General features: G+C 38.1%; 1 pseudogene; it reads right to left on the bottom strand.

Annotated features, from left to right (window-relative positions):
• Positions 1–15464: 15464 nt before the first annotated feature.
• Positions 15465–20462, bottom strand: LOC130719636 (ent-kaurenoic acid oxidase 1-like; annotated as a pseudogene).
• Between the last annotated feature and the right edge of the window lie 1725 nt (positions 20463–22187).

Raw genomic sequence — 22187 nt, 5'->3', positions numbered from 1 at the left:
ACGGATCAGCCCTAACACCAGCCACGGTGGAGCCATTTCGGCCCGCGTGCCTCTTACTCCAACAGGGGTAGTCAGATCAGCAGTAAACCCGTAGGTCTGCCATTTCGGTCTGCTACAAGAGACGTCTACAAACGCTCTTTCACGGCATTCCGGGTCTTATGAGCATTTTGGAAACCGACGAGGTCCAGAGTACGTCCTGTGTTAATACCTCATTAATGTTGCATGTATGCAAAATGATTAGTCAAACAACGTCTCCGTCCTCACTCGACACGTCGCCACGTGTTCTAGGGAAGTTAAAGTCTCTAAAAGCTTACCCTAAGGTAAAGTCGATTCTGCGACCAAAAGACACACTTCATAACGACACATAGCTGCTCCAACAGCACCACAACAAACGCTGCTCCAACAGCACAATAACAAACGTTGCTCCAACAGCACAACAATAAACGCTGCTCCAACAGCACAACAACAAACGCTGCTCCAACAGCACAACAACAAACTCAACACTTGGATACGACGACACTCCTCGTTTTTCCAAAACTATGATTTGACTTCCAATGCCTTCCTTCGAGGTTGTTATCATTACTTAAAGATTTTGAGGTTATTTAAGGTCTTATGAATTTTCTTTATAAAATAGATTCCATTTTGTCTTATCGCAAGTCTTATACATTTTCAGGATCTCCCAATCCCAAGTCGGTTCCAGAGGATGTCTCGATCCACTAAACAAAATTAAGGCCCGAACCTCGTTCGTCCTATCAAACTTTCTCAAAACTCTCAAAATAAAATCGGCATGACCTGCCCGCTATTCTCACCATTCAGAATCTCAGATTCCAGTACAGAGCATATTTAAATCATCACAATCAACAACATGTCATATATCAATAAATCGCATCATAAACACTTAGCACTTAGCATATAAAGCATGCACCACACATCCTAGATTACCCACATAGCACATAGCATGTAAGACAATCTCAAAAACATTCAGTAGATGAATCATCTACATTGTCAGCCGAAGCCTCAGAAAACATTTTCCAATCACACACAATTCCAGTGCATAAACAGTAAACAATGTCGAAACATCGACCCTAAGCATTAACTAGAGATTCAGTGAGAAGCCCTCACCTGAAAGTTCTCCAGAATGATCAACTAGTGCTTCCTCGCTCTCAAAGTGTTGGTCCTCGGGGAAATCCTCAAAAGCACCTTTACAATAAAATCACAGAATACTATCAGAATCTATCGGAAACTAAGCTATCGATACTTACTAAGGTTACTCGAAGTAATCTATACCCTAAGGTACGATAAACTAGCGCGAAAGACAAGTTTTCGGAAAAGGAAATTTTCCTCCTCCCCCCTAATAGGGCTCGGCCACTTTGTGCAATTATGGGGCTCGATTTTTCTTCGATCAAACTTGGTTCCTATGCTTTCATAAGCCGTAACTAAGGGTATTCTGAACTCGGAAAAATTATCGGATCAAAAACTGTCGCAGGGGTATTTTGGTCATGATTTTTAACTTAGGATTTTTCAAAACTGAAATCCCAAAAATAAAATTTTGCAGGGACGTCACCAACGACGTTTATGACAACTAATCCTACTAGCACTAAGCTAAGGCGATAGTTTTCAGCCTAAAGGTTGAAGCTTTACACCAAAAACTCCAAAAATGGGTATTTTAGGCTCAAATTGATTCCGGCGGAATTCCGGCGACATAACGGAAAATCTAACCCGGCAGAAGTGATCTTGGGCGCATAAGGAAGAGGTTTAGAATCAGAAATGAAAGATTCAGGATAGTTTTGCAAAAACCCATAAACTATCCGCTCAGAAAACTCTACAGAAAAGCTATGGAAAAAGCGATCAGAGGTAAGGATTAGCGACTATACCTCGAAGCCTTGAAGTAGCAACTGATTGATCGACGATCAAGCAAACGATGAAGAAAAACTCTTCTTCCTTCTTCCTTGTTCTTGGCCGCGGTTTTGGGAGAGAAAAAGGAGGAGAATTTGTGTTTTTCTTCCTTTCTTTGCTATATATAAAGGTTGGAAATTCGCGGGAAAATGAAAGTTTCGCGAATCTGATTTTTCCGACTTCATTCTCCATGAATTAATAGATATGTTTTGGCAAAAGAGTTCCAAAACTATAAAGAGGTCTCCTTGTATTTTTGGCAACTAAAGCATAGTCGGTATAAAACTATTTTACCCGATAAGTTGCTTTTTGCATCGAATGTCGGAATGGAAAACTTCCTTCGGAAGAAAGATTGAAATCATCAAGAGAAATGGGTGTACGCGTGTGGAATATTCATTTGAAGCTCTGAATAGAAAAAGTCTTCATTGTCGAGAAATTCTAGGGTTTTGAAATACCAGGGATTCGTTTTCGGCAAACTTCCGATGATTGGAATCGGACGTTCGTAGATCCTAGAGTTTCGCCTCGAAACGATTGTGATATATGGAAAAAGAGAAGTTCTAACATTTCTCTGAAGATTTTTGGAATTAACTGCCATCGTGCCTAAAAGTGAAAATTAGCTATATACTAGGGTTTCTGACCTAGGTTTAAGCGTAAAACGTTCGTGCTATAACTTTTATCGATCATAATGCAATCCTTGAACTTTTCCTGAACTTTCTCCTTCATAAATATATTTCATTTAATAAACTTTCGTTCAGGTTTCTCTTCACATTACATCAACCCTAATCGTGAATAAGAAGTTTATTCACTTAGCATAAACTTAAAAACTCGGGCCTTACATTACTACCCTCCAAAAAGAAAGTTTCGACCTCGAAACTTAAGGGTTAGTAAAAAGTTCTGGATACTGTTCTTGAATCTTCTCCTTCAGCTCCCATGTCGCATCACCAGTGTCTTTATTCCAAATGACCTTCACTAACTCGATCTCTTTCCCTCTCAACTGTTTTATCCTGGTGTCACCAATGCTAATTGGCGGTGTCTCGAAAGACAGATCATCCTTCAACTCAATGTCATCCAGCTCGATAACATGTGTCGGATCCGCAATATATTTCCTCAGTTGTGACACGTGGAATACATCATGAATATTTGATAGAAATGGAGGTAGTGCAATCTGGTAAGCGACTGGTCCAATTCGACGAGTGATCTGATACGGTCCAATAAACTTGGGCGTAAGCTTCTTTGACTTGATTGCTCGACCAACTCCCGTCGTCTGATTAACTCTCAGAAATACATGATCTCCTTCTTCGAACTCCAGAGTTCTGCGCCTCTGATCTGCATAACTCTTCTGTCTACTCTGAGAAGTCCTCATCTTCTCTCTGATCTGCTTGATCTTCTCAGTGGTCTGTTGCAGAAGTTCCGGTCCTACCAACAGATTTTCTCCGTTTTGGTACCAACACAAAGGTGTTCTACACTTGCGGCCATACAAAGCCTCATACGGTGCCATACCAATGCTCGTATGAAAACTGTTGTTGTATGTGAACTCAATCAATGGCAATAAGGTATCCCAACTACCCTTGTTGTCTAGAACGCAAGCGCGTAGCAAATCCTCCAACGACTGAATAGTTCTCTCAGTCTGTCCATCAGTCTGCGGATGATAAGCAGAACATAGTCTCAGCCTCGTTCCCAAAGCTTCTTGAAGAGCTCCCCAAAAATGTGATGTAAACTTCGGGTCTCGATCGGATACAATACTTGTCGGTACTCCGTGAAGTCGTACAATCTCCGCTATATATAACTCTGATAGTTTCTCCACGTTGTACGTAGTCCTCACCGGTACGAAATGAGCCGACTTAGTCAGTCGATCCACGATTACCCAAATAGAATCGTATCCCTTCTGAGTTCTTGGCAAAGCCACGACGAAATCCATCGATATGCTATCCCATTTCCATTCTGGCACATCCAAGCTTTGTAGCATACCTGAAGACTTCTGATGCTCCACCTTTGCCTTCTGACATGTCAGACATGCAGCTACATACTCAGCCACTTGTCTTTTCATTCCTGGCCACCAAAAATTCACCTTCAAGTCCTGTACATCTTCTTCATTCCAGGATGAATGCTTAACTTGCTCTTGTGACCTTCATCCATAATCAATCTTCTCAAGTCAGGGTTGTTAGGTACACAAACCATATCCTTGCACCGTAGGATATTGTCACTTCCTACCTTGAATTCTGGGTCTTTACCTTGACCTACCAAATTCCTTTTCCCGAGCAGAAACTCATCTTGTAACTGTTGGTCTCGGATTTCTTCCATCAATCCATTGGTAATTCTGATCATCCCAAACTTCAGTTCTCCCTCGGATAATTTCACATCCAAGCTTATATCTCGAAATTGTTCCAGCAGTTGCAGCTCCTTCACCATCATCGACGAGATGTGCATCTTCCTGCTCAAGGCATCAGCAACAACATTCGCCTTTCCAGGATGATATTGCAGAGTGAACTCGTAATCTTTGAGAAATTCCATCCACCGACGCTGTCTCATGTTCAGCTCCTTCTGCTCAAACAAGTACTTCAAGCTCTTATGATCACTGAATATGGTGAAATTGCATCCATATAAGTGATGTCTCCAAATCTTCAGCGCAAATACGATTGCAGCTAGTTCCAAGTCATGAGTCGGATAATTCTTCTCATGCACCTTCAGTTGTCTTGAAGCATAAGCAACCACCTTCCGATGTTGCATCAGCACACATCCCAAACCTTGATGCGAAGCATCACAGTATACCTCATAAGGTTCCTCCGGTTGCGGTAAGACGAGTACAGGTGACGTCGTCAACCGTTCCTTCATCGTCTGAAAGCTAGTCTCGCACGCTTCAGTCCATGCAAAAGGTTGGTCCTTCCTCGTCAGTTGAGTCAAAGGTCCAACAATCTTCGCAAAATTCTCGATAAAGCGACGATAGTATCCCGCCAAACCGACAAAACTTCTGATCTCCGTCACTGTCTTCGGCCGTTCCCATGACAATACGGTCTCTACCTTTGCTGGATCCACAGCTATCCCCTCCTTAGAGATCACATGGCCTAAGAATTTTACCTCTTCGAGCCAAAATTCGCACTTAGAAGGATTGGCATACAACTCCTTCTCCCTCAGCACTTGTAAAACTTGTCGCAAGTGCTCCTCATGGTCTTCAGCATTCTTTGAATAGATCAGAATGTCGTCGATAAACACCACGACGAATCGATCCAGGAATGTATGGAAAGTCATATTCATGTAAGCCATGAATATTGCCGGCGCATTTGTCACCCCAAATGGCATCACTAAGTACTCATAGTGTCCATAACGGGTTCTGAATGCCGTCTTCTGGATATCCTCGGTCTTGACCCTGATTTGATGATAACCCGACTTCAGGTCGATCTTCGAGAATATGGTAGCTCCCCGCAGTTGATCCATCAAATCATCAATCCTAGGTAACAGATACCTATTCTTGACGGTTACCTTGTTCAATTGTTGGTAGTCGACACATAGTCTCGACTTCCCGTCCTTCTTCTTCACCAATAAGACTGGCGCTCCCCAAGGTGAAACGCTTGGTCGTATGAATCCCTTCGACAAAAGATCTTCGAGTTGGGACTTCAGTTCCACTAGCTCCGCAGGTGCCATACGATATGGTGCAATCGAAATCGGCCCTGTTCCCGGTACGATGTCTATAGCAAACTCAATGTCGCGTACAGGCGGCAATCCAGGTACATCGCCAGGAAAAACATCCGTGAATTCTTTCACCACTGGAATACTGCCAACTTCTGGGTTCCCTTTGCTCTCCAAGCTTAGCAAAACAGAATACTCCTGAGATCCCTCGTTCAAAGCGACGCTGATGTGATTGGCAGCTAGATACTCGGAAAGATCCGAATCAGGAAATACCACTCTCTTTCGGTTGCAGTCCAAAAGACAATGATAGCGGGACAACCAATCCATTCCTAGGATAACATCTAGGTTCTTAAGAGTTAGGCATACTAGGTTAGCATGGTAGATCCTATTGTTGTATGTTATCGGACAATACATGCATGCTGAATTAGCAAGTAGAGTCTTGGCAGGAGTAGCAACTATCAGATCGAAGCTCAAAGCAGTAATAGGAAGTCTTAATCTGATTGCACAATCTCTAGAGATAAATGAATGCGTTGCTCCGGAATCAAAAAGTACGGATAGAAGGTTACCGTCAATCTCGCAGTCGCCTCTAATCAGTCCATCTACCCCCTCAGCATCTTCACCATCCATGGTGTAGACTCTCGCCTTTGCAGCAGGACGCTTTCCTTGAGCAGTGTTGACGGTTGGCTCCGCCTTTGGTGCCCTGCACTGAGCAGCAGTATGCCCCAACTTGTTGCAATTGAAGCATTGAGGCCTCGTGTCGGGACAAGCACGAGCAAAGTGCCCCGGCTTCCCACACTTGAAGCACGTCAGTTCCCTGTTCTGAGTCTGACCCCCATAACCACCAGCAGCCCCCACCATGGGCCTGTAAGATCCTGACGCAAACCCTCTACCAGCAGGACGCTGGTACGGCCTCCTGTTTTGAAACCTCCCCCTGTTCTGAATATTCTGAGAGCTCGACCTCATCGGCCCTCCAGTTCCAGTCCGGTTCAACCTCCGGTTCTTCATTAGCTCTACTTCTGTGGCCTTCTCCACCAACGACTGGAATCGCATGATTCCCAGTGGCCTCACTGAGTCCTCAATATCCGGCCTCAGTCCATTAACGAAACGCTTGCACATATAGCGTTCGTTCACATGGTCGTGGAAGAATTGGAAATGCTTCGCCAAGGATTCCAGCTTCGAAGCAAATTCCGGCACCGACATACCTCCCTGACGGAGGGTTAGAAATTGTGACTCCCGCTCATCCCGAGCACTTGTTGGAAAGTACTTTTCCAAGAATGCGGCCCGGAAAGAATTCCAGTTGATCTCTTCATGGTTAGCTTCCATGATCCCCTTGTGGCCCTTCCACCAGTACTCAGCATCACCGAGCAACAGATAAGTCGCTATGCCCACCTTGGCACCCTCAACAGTCTGTAGGACGCCGAATATCTTTTCAACCTCCTGAATCCAGAGATCTTCTTTGTCTGGATCAGTACCACCAGAGAACTTGGGTGGGTTTTGCCTCCTGAAGTCATTGAGGCCTTTGTTCTGGTCCAGAGTTATTTCCCTCTGGCGCTGATGTTGTTCACGTGCTTCTTCTGCAGCACGCCTCATGGCGTTATCATTCGCCTGTGCGGTAACGGCTTGGGCCATAGTGGCCATCATCTCAGCTAGCTGGTTGGTATTCACCATATTCTGTTAAAGGAAGCAAACAGTCAGTACTCATCATAAGATAGCATCTAGCATCACTATACAATATGAGTAAGCAATAACTTCAATCAATTTTTAAGCGAAAAATCGCTTGCAGACAATCAATTTTCACTCTTTGCAGAGTCACACAACCTAGCACAGAAGACCTATTCCCCAACAACTCCCGAAAGACTCGGCCGTGCTCTGATACCACAATGTAACACCCCGATTTCGGTGGCGTCACTTTAGTAACCAAAAGTAAACTTAATGCGGAAAAACGTGAAATATTTTTTTTTTCGATAATAACTAAGACAAGACTGAATTAAATAAAACCCAAAAGCGAAAAGCAATAGAACTAATATACAATATATAAACAGCCCCCGCTGTAAGTAACAACCTCGTCACGAGTAACCTCCAGTGACGGAAAGAAAAGTGCAACGCCCGTAGGCAATATATACAAACCAAATGAAAAGGGTGAAGTGCCCGCAACACCATCCCTCAAAACTGAGAATCAGCTGACCCAATGGCCTGAAAATAAGACCTCCTAAGTCCAACCAACTCTCTGTGATTCCCGTAAGGAAACCACACAAAAAGCTATAGGCGGATCTACCCTGTCCCCTAAGTAACAAATGAAGCAAGACTGTCAGAGCTAAAACTCTACTCCTACACTAATCCTAACTCGAGGAGCTCATACCAACACTCAAAACTATGTGCTAGCATGATCGTCGTCTGAATCAGAATCCAGAACGACCAAGTCTACCAGCCCTATCCGTCCTCCCCTCGCAACCGCAGTGCGCTCCGATGCTGGACTCACGGGCTTAGGGCCCGAACCCTGATCATCAATGATCGCAACAGAGGGTGCACTAGACCCTGCCGAAGGCACTCCCACTGGAAACTCCTCTGAGGGATCCTCCTCCTCTGAAGATGACGGTGGCGGCGGTGCTCCTCCGAATCCTGGTCCGCAGTGAACGCCCGGTGGCAAGTTGAAGCTGATAGAGCATCGCCTCAACACTCCTGACCTCAAGAGTCCTCCACTGTCCACGTGGTCCTCCATGATGCGCCCCGAATACGTCGCTCGGTGGCTCGCGGGGTCAACCACCCACGACCCGGGGTCGTCCTGATCTATCATCTCGTACCTAATCCCCCCCGAAGGGTGGACCATGGTGAACCAGTCCGCAATATTCATCTGACAAAAGGCGTTGTCCGCCAAAGCACACACAGAAGACGCGAGGGTCAACTCTAAAGAACTATGTAGATAATAAACCCAATAGGTACAAATAATAGATAGCCACTTAGGCTTATAGCTAAAGATGTCATTCCTAGGGTTGCATGTTCCACAATAACATAAACACAATAATAGCAGATAGCATGTTCCAAATAGGTTTAACAATTACCAATCACACTCAACAACTAAATTAGTATGCATGTTGCATGATATGTATGCAGGTTAACCCAGTCAACCACATGCATTCCGGAAAGGGATGGACATCAAACGGATCAGCCCTAACACCAGCCACGGTGGAGCAATTTCGGCCCGCGTGCCTCTTACTCCAACAGGGGTAGTCAGATCAACAATAAACCCGTAGGTCTGCCATTTCGGTCTGCTACAAGAGACGTCTACAAACGCTCTTTCACGGCATTCCGGGTCTTATGACCATTTTGGAAACCGACGAGGTCCAGAGTACGTCCTGTGTTAATACCTCATTAATGTTGCATGTATGCAAAATGATTAGTCAAACAACGTCTCCGTCCTCACTCGACACGTCGCCACGTGTTCTAGGGAAGTTAAAGTCTCTAAAAGCTTACCCTAAGGTAAAGTCGATTCTGCGACCAAAAGACACACTTCATAACGACACATAGCTGCTCCAACAGCACCACAACAAACGCTGCTCCAACAGCACAATAACAAACGCTGCTCCAACAGCACAACAATAAACGCTGCTCCAACAGCACAACAACAAACGCTGCTCCAACAGCACAACAACAAACTCAACACTTGGATACGACGACACTCCTCGTTTTTCCAAAACTATGATTTGACTTCCAATGCCTTCCTTCGAGGTTGTTATCATTACTTAAAGATTTTGAGGTTATTTAAGGTCTTATGAATTTTCTTTATAAAATAGATTCCATTTTGTCTTATCGCAAGTCTTATACATTTTCAGGATCTCCCAATCCCAAGTCGGTTCCAGAGGATGTCTCGATCCACTAAACAAAATTAAGGCCCGAACCTCGTTCGTCCTATCAAACTTTCTCAAAAATCTCAAAATAAAATCGGCATGACCTGCCCGCTATTCTCACCATTCAGAATCTCAGATTCCAGTACAGAGCATATTTAAATCATCACAATCAACAACATGTCATATATCAATAAATCGCATCATAAACACTTAGCACTTAGCATATAAAGCATGCACCACACATCCTAGATTACCCACATAGCACATAGCATGTAAGACAATCTCAAAAACATTCAGTAGATGAATCATCTACATTGTCAGCCGAAGCCTCAGAAAACATTTTCCAATCACACACAATTCCAGTGCATAAACAGTAAACAATGTCGAAACATCGACCCTAAGCATTAACTAGAGATTCAGTGAGAAGCCCTCACCTGAAAGTTCTCCAGAATGATCAACTAGTGCTTCCTCGCTCTCAAAGTGTTGGTCCTCGGGGAAATCCTCAAAAGCACCTTTACAATAAAATCACAGAATACTATCAGAATCTATCGGAAACTAAGCTATCGATACTTACTAAGGTTACTCGAAGTAATCTATACCCTAAGGTACGATAAACTAGCGCGAAAGACAAGTTTTCGGAAAAGGAAATTTTCCTCCTCCCCCCTAATAGGGCTCGGCCACTTTGTGCAATTATGGGGCTCGATTTTTCTTCGATCAAACTTGGTTCCTATGCTTTCATAAGCCGTAACTAAGGGTATTCTGAACTCCGAAAAATTATCGGATCAAAAACTGTCGCAAGGGTATTTTGGTCATGATTTTTAACTTAAGATTTTTCAAAACTGAAATCCCAAAAATAAAATTTTGCAGGGACGTCACCAACGACGTTTATGACAACTAATCCTACTAGGACTAAGCTAAGGCGATAGTTTTCAGCCTAAAGGTTGAAGCTTTACACCAAAAACTCCAAAAATGGGTATTTTAGGCTCAAATTGATTCCGGCGGAATTCCGGCGACATAACGGAAAATCTAACCCGGCAGAAGTGATCTTGGGCGCATAAGGAAGAGGTTTAGAATCAGAAATGAAAGATTCATGATAGTTTTGCAAAAACCCATAAACTATCCGCTCAGAAAACTCTACAGAAAAGCTATGGAAAAAGCGATCAGAGGTAAGGATTAGCGACTATACCTCGAAGCCTTGAAGTAGCAACTGATTGATCGACGATCAAGCAAACGATGAAGAAAAACTCTTCTTCCTTCTTCCTTGTTCTTGGCCGCGGTTTTGGGAGAGAAAATGGAGGAGAATTTGTGTTTTTCTTCCTTTCTTTGCTATATATAAAGGTTGGAAATTCGCGGGAAAATGAAAGTTTCGCGAATCTGATTTTTCCGACTTCATTCTCCATGAATTAATAGATATGTTTTGGCAAAAGAGTTCCAAAACTATAAAGAGGTCTCCTTGTATTTTTGGCAACTAAAGCATAGTCGGTATAAAACTATTTTACCCGATAAGTTGCTTTTTGCATCGAATGTCGGAATGGAAAACTTCCTTCGAAAGAAAGATTGAAATCATCAAGAGAAATGGGTGTACGCGTGTGGAATATTCATTTGAAGCTATGAATAGAAAAAGTCTTCATTGTCGAGAAATTCTAGGGTTTTGAAATACCAGGGATTCGTTTTCGGCAAACTTCTGATGATTGGAATCGGATGTTCGTAGATCCTAGAGTTTCACCTCGAAACGATTGTGATATATGGAAAAAGAGAAGTTCTAACATTTCTCTGAAGATTTTTGGAATTAACTGCCATCGTGCCTAAAAGTGAAAATTAGCTATATACTAGGGTTTCTGACCTAGGTTTAAGCGTAAAATGTTCGTGCTATAACTTTTATCGATCATAATGCAATCCTTGAACTTTTCCTGAACTTTCTCCTTCATAAATATATTTCATTTAATAAACTTTCGTTCAGGTTTCCCTTCACATTACATCAACCCTAATCGTGAATAAGAAGTTTATTCACTTAGCATAAACTTAAAAACTCGGGCCTTACAGAATCTGAAATAGATAAGATCATCTAGTGATTTTAAGTTATAGGAATGGAATTAATTTCATTAGTCAAGTAACATCTAAGCTTAACACAACTTGTTTTCTTAATTATTCAAGGGATTGATGTTTAGAAAGTGAGTTGAATGATCATTTTTATGAGGGAACTATGAAAAGGATAAGAAATGATGTGATGAAATTCAACATAGGAAGTAATTTATATGCGAAATCATAAAGATACTGAAGAGTTAATCGGTGAAATCCAATTCCAACTATTTTCTCAACTTGTTCACAACCTGTTTTATTACTGCTTTTCTTTTGTGTCACCACGTATCTCAAAACAATCAACCAAACGTTTCTTGAACTCTTTGCTTAAGTAATTTAGCTAAAGAACGACATTGTATATCCAATTTCCTGAGGACGATAAAAAACCTTTATTGTACTACAATTGAATCTTGAAAAGGATTTGAAAGTAGTTGTGGTAAAAACCTTTCAACATATTCATGGAGGAATTGTGTTTGAGCACGTCTGTTAGAAGTCTCACATTGGTTAGAGATATGACACAGATAGTTTTTATAAAGGGTAAAGCAACCCTCAACTCTTGAGTTAGCTTTAAGGTTGTGTTAATTAGACCTCTTAAATTTTGATAACGTCTCCAAGAATTTCAATTTAGTCGCAGATTGGCTCGCAAGCGCATGTTTCACTTTCTATTTGGGGTTTATGTGTTCCCTTCTCCCTTGTGATTGTCATTGTTTGATTAGGATGATAAAAGAGGGAACAGTCCCTCTCGAGTCTCGACCTCTTGAGCCGGGTGCTTAGTGTTTTTCTCGGGGCTTAGCCCCATCATGTAAAAAAAAAAGTTAGGTGCGAAATGTCATAAATATTATAGTAAATAAATTTAAAATATTATTTTACAACTATCAGTTCAATCATAGTTTTACCACACTTGAACCATTGAACCTTTAAATGGTGTATCAATCGGTTCAGTTTTTAAAACGTTGATATTTCTTTTATTCCCTCTTTTAATTTTCGTATGAACACGGGACTCTCATTATCTAATGACTCATGAGGGAGTTGAGAGTTGACCATCCTCATTGATCTAAGAGCATAAGTGGTTCAGACATTATCCACACACACATTCACCACAAAACCTCAAGGTAATGATTTTATTTTTTTGAAAAGCCAATTGAATATATAAAAGAAACAAGGCACTAGAGGTGCCCCCAATCCTGTACAAGAAACAGAAAAACAGAAAAAGAAAGAAGATGAGTTCAAACAGCCCCAAAAAACGCTAGCAGGGAAAAAGAAAACAACGGAGCAGTGGGAGATAACAAAACTTCCATGTTTCTCCCCTCTGTTAATCTACAGGTACGACTCAAATTGATCCCAGCATGAATGGAGCAAAAAACGCAATTTGAGTTACATGCCAGTGGATAATGGTTGAGTGAGTTATTTCACTTATAAACTGTTTAACTCTTATTTCTCCATCCAATGTGAGACTTATTTCATTCCATTCACACTTATTACTTTAAGAAAGATTAAGTAAACTGATTAATAAAATAAATTCGAAATAATGACATTGGTTAATTTAGATCATGAGGTTCATCAGACACCCTTGTGCCGATCATTGTATTTTCCTCAAAAGTGAGTATTGTAACATTCTCTAAACCCCGCGTAAATATTATAGCATAAATCATAGTAAAATGCATAACACAGAGGATATCACATTTATTCTCCAGAAACATAACTCAAAACACTTGTCATGCTCATAATTTATATATAAATTTTCAACTTTGATGTCTCAACATCATATGCATAGCACAACGGATTTATTTCAACTCCAAAATTTAACATAATTCAAAAATAAATAAAGAGAGTACACTAAGTATCTCTTAACAACAAGGTACAATACTAAATGTTTCCCCGTGTTACATAACAGAGCATGACTCTCATCACTAAAAATATATCTAAAGACTAGCTCCTCCGACTAACCCTTGCAAGAAGCTCCATTATCCTCTGTACCTGAGCGATGTCGCATAGAACATCATTCCAACAAAAGGGTGAGAACTCATATCATATGGATAAACATAATAATAAGTAATGTAAAAGCTATCTATGTTCCACATAAATTCTTCACACTTCACTAACAAATAATAAATTATGTAATTTAATATAATCAATCAATCTCACAGTTATGACAATACTCCATAATTCATAGCATCAAGTAAGGAAATATTATTGTCTCCAATTACCACAACATCAAATCTCAAAAAATATCACAATTATCATTAATTAGCCTCAACATCTCCCTAACACATATGACTCAAGTGAGACCCGTGCAAATGCCTTTGGTACCAAAGTTGTTATCCTTAACGGTATCACCGCGTCCACTCCAGACAAATAACCACAAATAAAGTCCTCGCTCTAGGCCTTCAAAACCACTCCAGTTTTTGGACAAGTCACTAGCCTCCATGAGAACTAGCAAACATTGCCTCTTGACAACTATGCAGTGTATTGTGCAAAACTCAACTAACATATGCATATTCAGACCATCTCCAAGTCTTAATTATTTTAGCATATTCATCACCAGCTCAACAATTCAAATCACCTCCAATTTCACAAAACACATACTTACATGTTATCAATCACACAACTTGCAATCACAGTAACTTAACAACTTAACACATAACATCAATTCAGAAATAACATCATATAATGAACTATTAAACATATGTAAATTAAATATAATTCATATATAACAGGTTCTGCAACTATTATACAAAAACTGGATTCTTCCTAATTTTTCCCAAAAACTCGTCATCTCCCTGCACCATCCCCCTCATGCGCGCACCACTACCTACATGCGCCACCTCCCTCGCTCGCAACCCTCGCCATGGTCGCGCGCCTTGCGCATCACCATGCGCGCACACCACATCTTTTTTCGAAAACAACATTTGCACCTAAACTGACTCAATTTATTCAAAATGGTTATAAACTGTACAGCAACTTAGGCGAATTTTCAAATACCTCAAATACACTAAACAAAATCCAATATTTTTATCATGATTTCCTATACACGTTTTGTAAATCCCTGTAAATTTTCAACTCTAAATTCGAAGTAAAAAATTTAGGAAAAATCTAACACTAACAGCAGTTCGTGAGAAACGAGACAGCTTAACCTATCCTCACCAAAACACATATAACTCGAACTACAGACGTCGGAATGACGTGAAACCAGCGGAAAAAGTTTTATAATAGAAAGAGCTACAACTTTTATGAAGACTACTTATTCAAATTTGGTCATTAATACAGCTCGAAATAGTGTTCAAGAGCTCGTAAATTTCTGCAGCCTCATGCGCGGCGTGCTACCCACTCTCTTCCACCCTCAATTCATAACCCTAAATTCAACTATCCACCTTTAGTTTAGAAAAAAATTGCATCCTAGGGTTCCTAAATCAGGCTTTCTATCATTATGCACTATCATACTAATCCAGAGAATATGAATTCAAACCCTTACCTCTTGAAGATCAAATTCTAGGTTTTCTTCTCTTTTCTCCCCTTCTCTCTTTCACGCTTCTTTTCTTCTGCTCGGCTAACTCCTCCAATTCTCAAATTCTGATTTCTCTCTTTCTATTTCACTTCTAACCCTAAAATAGTCTTATAATGGGCCCCACTCCCAACTACACACTTAATTATCTAATAAAATCACTTAACCACCTTATTATATAATAAAATCTCATAATCACCTTATTATATAGTAAAATCACCTATTTATTCAAATCACTATATAACCTAATAATAATTAAAATAAATTAATAAATATTCTACTAATCAGAAAATGGGGTGTTGCAAGTATATGGGATAGTTTTTTTTAATGAAATACTTAAAATCACAACAATCCAAATGGTATATTATCATGACATATAAATGATAAATTGTGACATTTCACCAGTGTTATCATACATTTTATCATAAACTTTATTCGATTATTATAAAATAACTTATACTAGCTTTGGGTTCGTACATTTATTGATCGAATTTCATATTGCAAATCCCATTTCCTCCATCTTAGGTTGATGTAGGTGAACATTTCCTGATCCTTGCCAAGCAATTGTCCATTGGCCTTGGATGAGGTAAGTATCTCACTCAGCATTCAGGATTAACCTGTTCAAGCCTGTGCAATCAATAAATCACATAAACTTGTTAAAGAAATGCTTGTTACAGCCAATAAATTATTTTTTTATGAAATAAGAAGTAGAAAATGGGAGAATAGGTTTATGATGAATTACTCACTGGTAATTCATGATGAAATGATGAAGAAAAACTGCAATTTCCATCTTGGCTAGATCATTGCCTGGACACAATCTAGTTCCTGCTCCAAAGGGAAGGAATTCCCCAGCCTTGTGTTCCTTCTATAAATGTATAAATCGCAAGTATACGTTATATATATATGTGTGTGTGTGTGTGTGTGTTTAAAAATAAAACTTTGCAACTTACATTCCATCTATTAGGATTAAATTGCATTGGATCAGGATTTATTTCAGGATCAAGATGAACCGACCTAAACCAAACCAGCACTTTCCAACCTTTTGGAATGATGTAACCTGTATCACCCATGTACATTTAGTGAATGTCTGTAAGTATTTCTGCAATTGATTCTGAATTTAAAATAAATTTTGATTTCTAGGTTAGAATTGATGATATAAAATTTGATCCACACATGCTACTAGTAATTTGTAAGATGAATTAAGAGCATATTACATTTTCAAATCTATATTTTGTCACATCATGATGTTTTCAAATCAGTGATGTAATGAACATCCATTGTGCAAGTCAATCGACATCATTTGTATCTTACACAAAATCATGTTCAAAAGAAAGGAGAAGAGGACATCAGATAGCTCAATTCACCAAATATGCAGAACACTAACCATTTATATTGACATCAGACTTTGCCTCTCGAAATACCACAAGTGAGAATGTAATCACACGCAATGTTTCATCAATCACCTATGGAAATATAGAAAATTGAAAACAAATGTAACCCATAGTTGATAATTGGTCCAATATCATTTGTCACTAACATGAGATCAACAAATCTATACCTTATAAAGAAATTCCATCTGTCGAATTTCCTTAAGAGTCAACCCTTTCTGTGTTGGAGGCCTTTTCTTTATCATTTCTTCTTGTTCTGCCTATTCAATGGTTAAACAATATTAATGTTAAATTCTTGTATTACAGAGTAAGATGTGGAGACATTTTAATGAAGTGATTAGAGTTCATGTTTCTTGTTCATGATTAATTGTAAATATAGATGGACTATGAATGGTAATTGTATAACTTGATGATATATACCTTAGCCTTTTAGAGATATTCTGGGTGCTTTTGCAGGAAATAGGTCGCCCACATGGTGATATGTCCTGAAGATTCATGACCAGCATTCAAGTACATCAACATGATATCAATGATTTCCTCATCACTCAACTTTCTCCCTTTATCATCTTCAACATCAATCAGAGCATCCATCATATCTTTGGCTTTTTTTGGTACAAATGTCTTCCTTTGCTCTCTTCTCTCGTCCACAATAGATTGGAATATGACAAGTAGTTTTTTCCTCGCCTAAAATTCAAATAAATAAATAAATGGTAAGGGTTCATGAAGTGAACCCGAGATGATTAAGTTCAGAACGACAAAGAGAGAATTATAAACTCATTCACTAAAGTGAACATGAGTCTCGCCTTCGGGCGGACTTCCTTTATCTGCAAAAGTCTCTCCAACCGTTAACCAACTGCCCCATGCCTCATCGTTTTTTTTTTTTGTACAAAGGTCTCATGGCTTTTTAACGCCAAGCTATGAGATCGTGACTGACGAACAGTTAAGACTTAAGAGTGTCATAACCCAACCTCTCCCCTTAATATTATAAATTAAGCTCAATACTAGTAATAAAAAAACATTCAATCTCCTACGGCTAGCATAGCCTCATCCTAACATTATCATACATTTACTATCCCATAACAATTAACTTTTGTAACTTAGAGACAACAAGGTTTTTTAGGCTGTATTCTAATAAACTTAAGAAGAATTAGGAGCAAACAAATTCTAATTAACTTTCTGGTTTTCATATTGAGTATTAGAATTTGGGATACTTAACCACAAAATTTAGGGTTGTTTTACTCTTTCTAATGACTATCTTGATCATATCTCTAGTTAAAGTGAGACTTCTAACAAAATGCTTAACAACGTAAAATGATGTTGAGATGTTACCTTGAATGCCTTGTGGTATGCAAATCCAGGAATATTAATCCGCATGGCTCTAACTCCTTGGTTAAGTTGAGTGTATTCTCTTTCCAAAGCCTCCATGACATGTTCACTTTCTGAGCTAATGAAAATATGCATGATGATTTTAAAAGTAAGCTTTCACATCTGAGTTAAGAATTCAATTTCTCCCATGTTGGACCATTTCTCCAAGGAACTTATAACATTTTCTTCAATGTATCTCAAGTACAGAGACAATGCTTCCATGCCATTGATTGAAGACGATGTCAGGCGCCTAAGACGCTTGTGTTCTTCATACTCAATTGACACGAATGACTTCTTTCCAATGAGTTCTATTGCAGAGCGAGGCCAACCAGGTTCAAATTTAGTGTCATCTGTCAGAACTCTCTTGCATGCTTCAGGGGTTGTCACAATCACACTTGGGTTCTCAAACATGAAGGCCTTGTATATTCCGATTCGTCCATATCTTTATTATTAATTAGATCATTAAAAAATGTCAGGTGTCATCATACCTGGGATGATCAATAATGAAACATCACACTTCATAATCTCAATTTCAAATTGGTACGAGTCATTTTGGTTTCCTTTATGTTAAGAAAAATGTATTCTTAAGAAATATTTTTCTAAAATATACTGAAAACAAAAAAATAAGAGAAAAAGAAATGAAAACAATAGAAATAGTGAGATAAAAGCACTGTTAGTGGAGGTTGATGGTGGCGGCAGCGGTTGGTGGTGGTGGTTAGGGATGACAACAATGGTGGCAGTGGTGGTGGAGGTGGGTGGTGGGTGGTGATGGTGGTGACAACAGTGACAATGATTGTGAAGGTTAGTGGTAGTGGTGATGGCAATTGGCAACAATGGCAGTTGTGGTGGCGGCAATGATGGTGGCGGTATCGGTAAAAGACGGTGGCAGCGTGAAAATGAAAATAAAAAATCAAAACAAACATGTTTTTTAAATTTTAACAATTTGTAAATGAAATAGAAAAATAAAAATAAAAATAAAAAATGTTTTTTAAACCAAACCAACCCTACTTAATTCTTCATTTGGTCGGTGTATAAAATCAAAATAATTAAGAAACATAGTATGTTGTCGGTACTTGGTAGCATTTAATTTATTCTCAATTTATATTTATTTTTCCAAAATTATATCTAGTCCCGTTTTCTTGATTTTTTCCCATCAATTATGCATTGGAGAATGATAAAAGATAGAGTCTCCAATTAAATAAGAATATTCTTATTAAAAAAACAATATACTAACTTTTACGTTAGTTTTTAATTTTTATAGTAAGGAGTAACAATTATTTATTTCTGGAAAAAAATTTATTTATAATTATTAATAATAAATAATTGATATTATGTATAATTATTTCTCTAGTTATATAATAATTTACAATTTAAATGTAAAGTACTTTTGTAAAAATAATATTTTTAATAATATTTTTAGAAAATTAGTTATTTATTATTTTCTATCACTTGCCACTACTAAGTTAAAACCAATTGGTTGAATATATAGCTTTTAATTTTAATTAAAATATGCTCCCTTCGAGAAAAAAATTTAAATAGGATAATGAATAAAAATTAATTAAATTTTAAAAAATAGGCTCATTTAAAAAAATATTAAAGATTAATTTTATTAAAATAATATAGGCTGATTTTATATTATTTAAAATTATTTATCTACTTATATAATTATTTATGATGTAAATATAAAGTATCTTTGAAAAATTAATACTATTAATAATATTTTTTAATTTAAGTCGTAATTTTTTTCCTTTTCTAAGTTTTTATTTCAAATGAGTTTTTCCTACAAAGGTTTTAATGAGACACTTTCCCTAAGTAAGGACCTTCTAAGAGGATGAGTTAGCTTTTTCTTACCAATCTCTTTGTGATGTTCCTCTTTTCATAAGAGGGTTGTTCTCAGGTACTTTATTCTCACTCAATAAAATTTCTTGTTGTTGTCAATTGTTTTTAAATTTAATTAATTTATCACATGCCACTACTAAGTTTAAACTAATTCGCCGGTTACCTATATAATTTTAATTAAAATAGGCTACCTTCAAGAAAACTAAAATAAGCTAATTACTAAAAATTAAATTAATTTTAATACATTTTAAAATATAGGTTCATTTATAAAAATGTAAAAAAACTAAATCTAATCAACTAATTACTTTTTAAAAAGTATTATGTACTTTTTATTCAATACATATCACATCATTACCTTCTCAATCATAAACACAAGGTAAGATAAGAGTCTATCTTGCCCTTATCTTTTTATGATCTTATCCAACTCTCTATCCTGACTACCAAACAAGTCATTTACATAAGATTACTTTTGACATGTGGTATTAGCGACATCACTCTTTGTTAGCCACATAATTATTTAATGAGATATTATAAAGTGATATGAAAATTATACATAAAAGTAAAACCAAAATCATATAAAAATTAGATGTTAGTGATCAAAATGAAATCTTATAATAATAATTTAGATAACTAAAAACTTATTTGAACCTGTATAAGTGTATATAATAGACTGAGTGTGATGAATGAATTGTACCTAGCGACAATAGAGGACATGAAGGAATCAGGGTCCCTGGACTTGAAAGCTCTAAGGAAAGACCACATGTTGCCAATGAAGGGCCAACCCATGTCACCAGGGGGCAGTGAGTACTGCTTCTTACCCAATTTAGATTCATACAACCACCAATTTACATTCTTGAGAAGGTATCTCAACATCAAAACAGCAATGGCCATGAGGACCACCCACTTGGATTCAATCTCCATCATCATCACTCAAACTTGAAGTCGCCCCACCCCAAAGCTCCCAACTCACAAATGACCCTCCCCCAGTTTCTTTGTATTTATAATAAACTTAGGGGAGGTATGCGTTGTAGGAATAATACATGTGGTAAAATTTTAAGATTTAAGTTTAGTCAAATAGGATATATATATAAATAAAATATTATATGAAACGTATTATAAAGAAGAAAATACATAATTGCATTTATTTAATAAAAAATTACATAAGTGCCTACCATTATAAATTTATTTAAGAAAATACATAATTTAAATTTATTTTTTATTAAATAAATTTAATCGTTTAAAAATATGAATGCCTACCATTATATAATATTAACACTTAATTTATTAAGAATTATCATTGTTACGGAATAAAACAATAGACAGTTTTTTTAGTAAGCAAATTGTAATATATAAATATAAGCGGGTACTAGGGGTACCCCAACCCTATACAACAAGAAACAAAGAGAAGAAGTAAGCAGCAGTTCCAAGAGACCACTGCTGCTGCAAAAACAGAGGCAGGACAAACAAAACATAACACGACTTCCTCAAAAGAGAAACAAAACCAAAATTGATGATGTCGTATGCATTATGAGAATAAAGATTCCTTACTATGTAACATATCCAATTACGAGATAATATCACGTAATATTTCGACTTGATTCTCTTATGGTTTGTTGTAACCCTACGTATATAGACACGTTTTAGGTACACACTAATTGTTCAACCTGAATCCTTATTTCTTTCCCGCCTTTCTAACTTGAGCGTAAGAGTGTCAGGGAGGTACCCACCTCCGATACCCACCTAATCACTTGATACTAGAAGAAGGAAGCCCTTATGTGGAGAAATGTCTCCGTTCACAAATCTAATTACAACCGTACAACATTCCAAACTCATGTTCGGTATTCACTTACCCAAAACATTGGCGCTACTGTGAGGAACCAATAACTGTATTTCATTCATCTATACTATGCATGACTAATGAATATGACAAGAAGGCAACAAACAAACCATGCGATCCACAAAGAGCAAGTAAATTCAAATGTTTGTTCCACAAGAGGCGAAAAGTGTCATAGCACCCATCATTCTCGGTCATCAAACTTGGGAACATAAGAATTATAAAGGGTCAAATATCTCTTGGAGTGGATACGTTGGTAATCACTAACGGATTCGCAGATGGTGATAAACCCTTGGCGATCGAATGCCTGAAAGAGGTCCTTCAAGAAATTATGCAAACGTCTTCATACCCACCAATCCGAGCCAAGAGTCTCCAATATGGTAATTGTGTTTAACAATGATGACTATGGACATCACATTTTTTTTATATTGTTAGTTATAATATTGTAATAAGCAGGGTACTCATTGATTAGCGTGACTCCGTTAATATCCTCTTTCACCCCGTTTCCTGAAGATGAGGCTTAAAATGCATGAATTTAATCCCTTTTAATTATACGATCTAATCACATTCAGATGATTCAACATCCCTCCCCTCGGTTACTATAAGGTTTGGTTGTCTCTCAATGATAGATGCAACTCAAAGACAACACCTAAAAAATTATTTTCTTAATTTGATTTTTTCTTTTTAATGATTCTTTTTTAAATGAGCTCTTGTGTATATATATTATTCCTAATATATAATTTCACTCATTGTTGTCAATCTCTATGTTGGGGTTGATTGTCAAGTCCCACATTGCCAAATTTCTAAAATAAAGAAGG

This window comes from Lotus japonicus, chromosome 5 (assembly GCF_012489685.1).
Source record: "Lotus japonicus ecotype B-129 chromosome 5, LjGifu_v1.2".
In the NCBI taxonomy this organism is placed as follows: Eukaryota; Viridiplantae; Streptophyta; class Magnoliopsida; order Fabales; family Fabaceae; genus Lotus; species Lotus japonicus.
Note: the sequence above shows the minus strand (reverse complement) of the source record. Positions and strands in the feature narration are given on the sequence as shown.